Source organism: Coturnix japonica, chromosome 4 (assembly GCF_001577835.2).
Source record: "Coturnix japonica isolate 7356 chromosome 4, Coturnix japonica 2.1, whole genome shotgun sequence".
In the NCBI taxonomy this organism is placed as follows: Eukaryota; Metazoa; Chordata; class Aves; order Galliformes; family Phasianidae; genus Coturnix; species Coturnix japonica.
This window is the reverse complement of record NC_029519.1, coordinates 80,380,615-80,390,700: the sequence shown is the minus strand read 5'-3', so window position 1 is coordinate 80,390,700 and position 10,086 is coordinate 80,380,615.

Sequence of the window (10,086 nt, the reverse complement as noted above, 5' to 3'; positions counted from 1 at the left end):
ATGTCCCCATCCCCACCTGCATCCCCATTCCCACTCATATCAGCATCCTAACACCTGAACTGGTTGCCATAGGAATCACAGGTCTGTCTGTCTGCCCATGCCAGGGGATGATGTGCTGCCCCCCCTGGCGCAACTATTTGTGGTCCACAAGGGAAACAAGGGCAGATTGGAGGTGTGGAACATCCCTTCAAGGAGGGTTGTGCATCCTGAGAGTGAATGGGAAAGTGTATCTCTGCCAGAAGTTATAGCATCTGGGACATCAACGTGAGCAAAGGACAAAAGCTGGGAATCACTGCATGGCACGACAGAAGGCAAAACATTCACCTGGACAACACAATTAGCTCAGCAGGTCTTTTAGTATCATTAAGGGATTATTGTCCTGTTATTACATATCCCATCATTAAGGGTTTATTGTCTCAGTGGTTTCTTGACCTCCTGGGCATGGCTGGATGGTGCCACATCACACCCCAAAGAAGGTGTTGTTAGGGTGGGTGGGGTGGGGTGAGTTGTCCTCTTTTAGAGACCACCAGCAGGGCAAATCATTGCACTAGGGATACGACCAGTTGATTTGGAGGTGTTCAAGGCGAAACTGGATGAGAAACCTCACCTAGTGCTTGATCTATCAGTCTGCAACCCTACCTACAGCATGGATGTTGGAAGTGGATGATCTTTGGGGTCCCTTCCAACACAAGCCATTCTATGATTTCTTGTCCACATGATCCTGTGGGCACCCCAGTGACCATATATGGCCAACTCTCTACTCACCACCTCCTATAAAAGATGCTGGCTGCTGGTTTCATTGCTGCCAGCCCTCCTGGAGCTGTGCATTCTGCATTTCCCTTTTAGGAAGCAAGATTCTTGGACATAGGGCAGTAAAAAGAAAACATCTCTCAGCTCTTATTTATCACTTCTCCTTATAACTGACCACTCTCCAAATAGAGGGACCGCTTGCAGCCCATGAGTGCTGCACAACGGAGCCAGAGGTGCCTTTGCCCCCTGCTGTCTTGGATGGATTTCCATGTAGATCTTCCTACCTCGCTGCTATTTATGGGGTCAGCTCCGGGCAAGCAACCCAGCTGAAGTCCTGGTGCTTAATACTCACCGGCCAAGCCAAACAGTGGAGTGATGCAATATTGCACAAACTTTCCAGCCAGGGAAATTAATCTTTGCAATAGGGAAAATAAATAAATAAATAAAAAATAAGAAGCAGTGAGCACAGTAGACAGCTCAGAGCGCCTGTCTTGGAGGGGATGTCTGTTAAATGGACTCAGCACATGTTGTTCTGGCTGCTTCCGCTGAACTCTGCTGCTGGTGAGGTCAGTGTTGCTGTGGGTTTGCTCGAGTCCTGGGGCTTCTCTCCTGAGCTGCTGGAGCTCAGGGAGCATTGAGGCACTGCTCTCAGCCATAGGGTTTGGGTGGTGCTGCGTGGAGCCAGGGGCTGGACTCTGATCCTCGTGAATCCCTTTCTACTTGGGATAGTCTGCATTTGTGTGCTTCTATCCTTCTATGATTCTAAGGTAGAGGTGGGAACGTCAGGTGGAAGAGTCAATTTTTGTACTGAAGCAATGATTCCACAATTTAACCTCAGTGCACATGATGAGGATCCGCTCTCTTTTCAGCCTGGACCTGCCCTACTCTCACTTCACTTGGTGGGGCATTGGGTTCCTAGTGGTCTTGATGGATGGACAGGATACTGATGAGATACTGCAGGTTGGATGGGACCCTGGGCAACCTGATCCAGTGGCTGACAGCCCTCTGCCCACAGGAGAAGGTTGGAGCCCAATGACCTTTAAGGTCCTTTCCAACCCAAGCCATTCTATGACTCCCAACCAAACCATTCTATGACTACGATTACAACCACTCCTAATTTTGGAGCTCCATTCAAGTCACCACTCTAACAGGAGCTGTCACCTATCTCTAAACCTTTGTTCACCCTTCTTTGCATCTTCCCCCACATCCTTAATGGGTGGTGATAAGAGAGGGCCAAAAGACCACTCGTGCGTTATGGGCACTTTGGAAAACCCCGGGCAGCGCACGTGGCTGCCGGCTGACGCTTCATTGCCTCTCTGATCCCTTACGTAACCAGTGACACTGTTTGTTTTTCCTTGCTGACTTTTCTGTGTGTGTGACTCCCGCATTCACTGCTCTTAAAGCTGCTTATAATCACTCTAAAGCTCCAGCTTAGCCAGGCACCGCTCTGGGTTCTGAGCTGCTTGCTGAGCTGCCTCCTTCGTTCCTTTGCATGAAGGTTTCTTTCCCTCTTGCTAGTGCCAGGTTCGACATTTTTATGGCTACTCCCCTGCACACAGCAGTTCTGATTTGGGATCTGCTGCTCCTGAAATGGCCCAAAGCCTCTTGAGTGGGTTGGCCAATGTCTTGCTCATCTCCTGGTGCGGTGACTGACTTATTACGTGATCAGGCAGTGATAGGACAAGGGGAAATGGCTGTAAGCTAAAAAAAGGGGGGAGATTTAGATTAGATGTTATGAAGAAATTCTTTACTGAGAGAGAAGTGAGGCCCTGGCACTGCTGGTCAGATAGCTGTGGGTGCCCCATCCCTGGAGGTGCTCAAGGTCTGGTTAGATGGGGCCCTGGGCAGCCTGAGCTGTTGGGAGGCAACCAACCCACTCATCTTCATAGTGTTATTTTGATAAGGAATAACCTTATGCTGTTCCTATTTCATACAACATTGCTCTCTAAAACCTCTGTTGCATTCTGTATATACTTACATGCTCAATGGATGCACACATCTGCCATCAGATTTCCTACCCCCAGCTAAAATCCCAGCTATTTCTCCATCTGATTTCACTCTCGTTAAGCCAGATTAGGAGTTTTTGGGTCTTGTTGAAACTTCTGCAATTCACAGGATGAATTTTTATCCCGGGCAGAAGACTGCCCTGCTCTCTGTGTTGATTCTGGCATCTACATTGGAAAGCAAATAAAGTAACTCAGGTTGGATATTAGGCAAATGTCTACCCTGAAAGAGTATTGGAATAGTCAGCCCCAGGGCAGTGGTGGAGTCACTGTCTATAGAGGTTTTCTAGAAATGGGTAGATGGAACTTAGGGACATGTTTGGTGGGCATGGTGGTGGTTGATGGACTTAATGATCTTAGTGGCTTTTTCCAGCCTTAATGATTCTATGATCTTCTATCAGCCTGGAGGCAAAAGTAGTGTCTGGGCTTTGCATTCTTTCCAGAGGAGCTCTACTTCTTTATTACAGGGATGACACATCTGGGATCCAGCAACAGCCATTGTTGTCTGCTGAGTGAGGACCAACACAGTTTGTGGCAGCTGAGGTGTTCTTGCAGTGCCTTTCTGTTCCTGAACATCTCCAGCAGCACTGATTGGAGCAGCCATCCAAAACTGGTTTTCTCATTGATTGGTGGTAAGGATGGGCTGGTAAGCCAGGTGGTTCAGCTTGATGCCCACATCTGTGCCACAAGCTACCCAAGTATTTCCCTATGTAGTTCAACAGAGCACGAGGTGAAACAAGGGAAGATTTTTTCCCCCAGACCACTCTCACAGTGTTGGCCCCACAGGCTCATCTTGGAGGGCAGCTTTCCCTTTTGTGATGCTAAACATCTAGGAAGGAATAATCAAATTACATCCGCACAATTACACGAATGAGGGCATCTAGCATCCCGTAGAGAGTTGTCCTTTGCTGTTTTGAGAAGGCCATCGCATTCATTCAGGCTGGTAAAACTCCTCTCTGGGATTCAGATAAAGCTGTATGAGGACTGGTGATGCATTGGCACAGGTTGCCCAGAGGGGTGGTGGTGCCCCATGCCTGGAGACATTCAGATCAGGCTGGAAGGGCTCTGATCACTGATAAAGCTGTTGGTGTCCCTGTGTCACTAGGTCGCCTTTAAGGGTCCCTTCCAACTCAACAATTATATGATCCTATGACTTTTGGGACACGGGATGGGGTGCTCCTTCCCCACAATGCTATCCCCAGGAGCTCATCTCCCCAGTGCCACTGCAGCTGAACATGCATAGAGCAACAAGAAGGAAACAGATGTTTCCCTGCTGGATGAATCAGCAGCACATCTGGGCTGTGATGAGGCTGCACCGTAAGATTTTCCCCTCTATCCTATGCCGGTGGGAAGGCAGCAGGCCAGCCTCACTTCTTGGCCAGGGAGCAAGAGGGAGAGGAAGCTGGGTTGGCTCTCCTTGCAGGGGAAATATTAAATGCTGCCATTGAAAACTAGGTCATGTCCCTTGCCCTGTGTCTTCTAGATTTGGGGGTGAGAAATCAGGTCTGTTTTCTGCAGCTGGTGTTTTCAGACCCTGCACTGAACTTGGGTATGAAGTGGGAATGTAGAAGCTCCGCTTTTTCTCCTCCTGGTTCCATGCTCACAGCACAGACCTTGCTATCCCACAGAGCTGGGATGTATGCAGCCAAGTCTTACTCATGGCAGATGAGCAGAGTGAGGTAGTTAATAGTGAGTCTTTCCCAAGCACAGGGTTAACAGAGAGAACCAGGAGGCTGGGGATGAGGGATAAGAGGCTATGGCTGGAGAATAAAGTCTGGGGATGGAAAGGGGGAGGCTGAGAAGGAAGAAGAGGAGGCTGAGGATGGAGAAATGGAGGTTGGCAATGGAGAGGGGAAGGCTGGGGATGGAGAAGGCAAGGATGGGGATGGAGAAGGGGAGACTGAGGATGGAGGAATGGAGGACAGGGACGGAGAAGAGGAAGATGAAATGGAGAATGGATGGTGGGTGATGATGAAATGGAGAATGGATGGATAAGAAGAGGCTGGGGCTGGTCACCTTTAGCCCTCAGCTGTTGGCTACATCTCCCACAGCCCATCACCCGAATCTGCAAGCCACATCAGCCCATGCCTCACAAATCCTTCTGCCCTCCAGCATCTCAAGGGATGATCTTCACCAGCAGATGCACAGGAGTGTTTTCCCAGCCCTACTCCTACCTCCTCCTCCATGCCCTACATCCTGAGGACCCCACTGTGGGCAGTGGGGTGCCGACCACCACTCCACCATGGAGACAGCTCCCAGAGCGACGTCGCTGCAGGAGGGGGAGTGCTGGCAGGGGCTGCCCTCTCCCTGCATGGCACAGTCGAGTGTCACTCCACATCAGCATCACCCTGCACAGCGAAGGGATCGGCCACAAGCAGACACAACCGGAGGCAGGAGAGGCGGCGCGGAGAGCATCCCTTCCCCCACCACCCTGAAATTCAGACCTTTCTCAACAAGCCAGAGGAAGGGCAAGCAGAGGGGGAAGGAAAACATTCGCCAGCTGAAACAAAGCCTGGGGGAGTTCCTGACTTAGTAATTCCCATCCTGGGGTATGTCATTTCCTCTTGTTTCCCCTCGAAAAGAATTGGGAGATCAGCTGTAAAATCATGGGATCTTGCCTGAAGGGGAAAAGGAGCGTGTCCATCTTGTGCTACTGCAGCACAGCTGGGCTCTTCTGCCAAAAAAATGGGGAGCTGGGGCAGTGTGGGGTGATGTGTCTGGAAATGAAGAGGTGGTTCCTCCAGGCTGTGCAACCTGAAGGTGGGTAATACATCCTTCCTTCTGCCAAATGGCATCAGCCTAAATGAGGCCTTCAGACCTCTCCAGCAGGATGCAGCCACCATGACCATGGGTAGTATGGGGAAATGAGCACCAGCAGCACCCCTGCACTCATCCTGTTATTAATCCCTGCAAAACCCAGTCCTGGAGAGGGCAGGAGGGTTTCTGAGGCCAGCAGCAGTTGTGAGTGCCCTGATTTTTTTCCATGCACAGATGCCTTTTCCAGATTATTATCTTTGAAGTGTTACATTTAGTGGCAGGCAAAGGGGACAGACCTTATGCACAGAGTGGGGAGCTTGGTGTTAGTCTCATTAACAGTCACATTGAGAGAAAGCAAGTAATTTTTGCTAGCCTTGTTGCAATGAGGCTAACGCGTAGCATTCAAATTATCCAATTACTGCAGATTCCCATTAATAATGCAATTACAACCGTTAGGCGCAGACTTCCTGCCATCCATCTCTTCCTGCATCGCTGTGCTTGCCCCTCTGTTGTCACAGCAAGTCACCAGCACCCCAGAATATTAGGAATCATCACCCTGGTGCTGAGATCACTGCTGGTACCTTCACATCAGTGCTGACGCTTCTTTCACATCAGCCAGTAGACTGGGTTTTAATATGGTCACTTATTTCTGCTTGACCTTTACCATCTGGAAGGGTATTTTGGGGTGAAACCCCTCTGTTGCAAAAAGCTCAGCTCAAGCTGCATGCAAGCAAGGTGCCAGTTGCATGACCATATTGGCAACGCTCATCTGAGCATTGGGCAATATGCTGGTGGGGCTGAGAGCATTAAAAGCACTTCACAAGACCTTTGCCCTTGTCTTATTAGGCTCAATACATCTTCTGACCTAAGGCAATGCCAGTGCCTTATTTTCTACACTATGAGGTTCCCCAAACAAGAATCACAGAATCACTGAGGTTGGAAAAGAACTCTAAGACCACCAAATTCAAACGTCAGTCTTGGAAATGCTAAAGGAGAAGGTATGTGTGGCACTGAGGGACATGGATTAGTGGCATGCTGAGGATGGGCTGGCATTGGATTTGGTGATCTTAGAGGTCTTTCCACCCTTAATGTCTCTTCAATTCATGCAGAGCTTTGGTGTTTAACAGTTCATGGTTGGCCTAAATATGGGTTCAGCTAGCAAAAAAAAAATCCTGGAACAACGTGGAACATGGTAGTGTTTTGTTACCAGCATTCTGTTGGAGTCAAGAAGAACATAGAGGGCTCAGTCCCCAAGAAGAGATTCCACTTAAGGACATTTATGGATGCGGAATCATTAAGGTTGGAAAAAACCACTCAGATCATCAAGCCCAACCATCAACCCATCACTACTATGCTCAATAATCAATGTCCCTCAGTACAACATTGACCCTTTTCTTGAACACCACCAAGAACGGGGACTCCATCACCTCCCTGTTCACAAATGCTTCGTGCAGTGGGGTCAGTGCCCACCCACCTTCTCACCAGCAGAGCTCAGTGTTGCCCTCAGCCAGCCCTGCTGAAGAAGAGGCTACATGTTCAGAGTACGGCCAAGCAGGGATGGCTGGAGAGGAAGGGCAGAAGAGTTTGGTCCCAGAGTTGGGTTGGAGGAGGATAAAACACCGTATGCAGTGTGAGCTAATGGCAAGGAGAGATATATTTTTTTTTGAGCTTGTGAGTAGGAAGCATATGGCTGCCACTGAGCTCTCAGGCTTATTTAGGATTTAGTGCCTATTTGATCTATTTTAATCCAGATGTTCAGCTCATCACATAATGAGATCCCACCAGAGGAACAACATTAGGACGCCTCCCAGACAGCCAAGACCTTCAAAAGGCATCAAGGAGGAGCAGCTCCATCAAGGTCACGCATAGCTGAGCATCCCAGAGGGGGAAGGTGAGGACAGTGGGTGAGACCATAGGTGAGACAAACACATTGGTGCCCTGTGAGCTTTCCAAGTCTTTCTGGCATCCTACCAGAATAGAGCATAAAAATCTGTTGTTTTTAACTCAAAGGCTGAGATGCACAGACATTTTGAAATGTTCCACCTGAGTATGGGAGTTCTTCTCTTAGGTTGCCTTTTCCAAGGGTCCAGACAGAAAAACTTCTCTCCCTGTTTTGTTGAAGGGAGTGACTAAGTCCTCCTCCTGCCTCCTGCCCACAGAGTAGGATATCTCTCTTGTCAGTGGTATCAAAAACAGAATGGGACTGTGAATTGAAGAGCTCTGGAAAGGAGGGTGAGAAGCACCGAAAGCGGTGGTGCAATAGGAGAATGTCCCCATTGCTGCACACAATGGAGTCCAGCCTCTCCTACCATCAGGTTCATGCTGGGATCAAGGGGCCATGTTTGAGTGCTGTGATGGGGAGAGGAGATGACAGAGATCACCTCCCCTGGGTTCTGGGCTATGTGCAGATGTATCATAGAAACAGGATCATTAAGGTTGCAGAACTCTAAGATCCCCAATCCCAACCCATCCCTTACCATGTCCCCATGTCCCTCTGTGCCACATCTCCATGGTTCTTCAGTCTCCCCACGGACAGTGACTCCACCACTTCTTCCCACTACAGACTAGAGGAGAGGTGTCCAGGGCTTCAGTAAATTGCCTGCTCAAAGGGACCAAGTGCTATCCAAAATGCTTCACTAAATGATTTTCAGGAGAAATTATGATTGTTTTGGAATACTGAATTTCCCTGTCTTCCAACTTGGCTCATATTTTGGGCTCCCAAGAAGCTGGCAAAAAGGTGTCACATCCCATCAGGGCACCTCCACAATCCCATTGTCATCACTGCAAGATTTATGTTGGGATTGGAAAGTTTATCAAGATTAAAAAGGCTTTTCCCAACCTCATTGCTGACTGTGGCTGGGTCTGGAGCTGAAGCAAAAGAGCTGATGAAGCTGTGCATATCACACAAAGTCAGAAAGTGGTTTTTGTTGGTCTTTTACATGCAGGTCAGAGGGATTCTCACTGGGAAAGGAGGAACCACAATGTGAGATCTCCATACCCCATCACTCCCACCTACACTCTTGGGCAGCACAGAAACCTTTTGTGCTCTGCAAAAAACAGATCAAGCTCACAGCTCTGCCACCAAAAACAAGACATTACAGAGACACTGAGAGATTCTTCACTGGGGAAAAGCCGTTGAGGGCATCCTCTGACCCAAGGCAGCAACCCTAGGGCAGAAGTTGCCTGCATGTAGCATTAGCAATGGCCTATGGGAAGATGATGGATGTGTCCTACCTTCAACCCTCCGTCCTGCCTGCTGTCTCCTGTGCCACCTCCAGGTCTCCTTGGGAGAACAAATTGTCCTGAAATGTCCAAACTCCTTTGGGAGTGCCAGCACTTGGCATCCAGCCCTGCATGAGCTGCAAGAAAGCTCATCTGGTATCTATCCAAATTAGTCACTGCACCTTCTATAGTCCAACCTTAATGGGGTGGTAGTCAGGACAAGGGAGGGGATTTCAGTGGACTTGGCATTCCTGCATTCCTCAGTTTTCCTGCTCCAGAGGTGGAAAACACAGCACAGAACTGAATACAGTGATTTTCCCTACCCACAGCTTCCCCCCTGCCCACCTCCTCCTTGCGCCATAATTGAGCTCTCCATGAATCTTTCTGATCGCAGGGCTCTTAAAAACTCTGCATAACTTGACATTTAATTAAAAGCATGTGAGCAGTTCTCTTGGGATGCAGAATGCACAGCATGGGGCCAGGAAAGCAGTCAGCCAGGTGCTCTTGAACAAGATGGTGGGCATGGGAGGAGGATGAAATACCCATTTACATCGCACAGGGACAACATGTGGAAGCCTGCTGGGTCCTGTGCCCTGTACCAAAGCTTCCCCTCTGCTCCCATGTAAACAGATGTGGTTGATCCTAGGACACATCTGGGACCCCAAGAGACACGAGCATGTTGGCCATCTATCTCCATCCATGTATCCAAACACATGGCACCCCACAACTGCCAGACTCATTGGGATTCCCAAGGCTGATTTGTCTGCACAACAAAAAGATCATAGAAGCATAGAATGGTTGGGTTGTAAGGGATCTTAATGCCCATCCATCCCCAAACCCTGCTGTGGGCTGGTTGTTCCCCACCAGAACAGGATGCCCGGAGCCCCAACCATGGCCTTGCACACCTCCATATGTCCTCACTGAGCTTTGAAAAGACAATGACTGGGGTTATCTCATTTTGCAGAGGTGATGCTACAAGTGAGGTCCTGCTGGACCAGCCCTGGGGCTCTGCAGGAGATGCCATGTGCCTTATATCCACAGCCTCCTTCCCCCAGCCGCCCCCAAGCATGGCACGTGCAGCTCATCAGCTAAAAGCCTGGTGTGGGCAGGCAGCCCACGGTTGTTTCTCTAAATAAACTTTCCCCTCCCTGGCTGATTCTCCATCTCTGCAGTGAGATGGATTTATTTCTTAAGTTCATATCAGGGCCTTGGTTTCTCTTGGAGCTCTCTCAGCACCAGCACGTCCTGAAATACATCACAGGGCCTTTGTCAGTGAGACCATAAAAGCACAGGATCTCTAAGGTTGGAAAAGACCACTATGAACACCCAGTCCAACTGCCAACCCATCACCGCC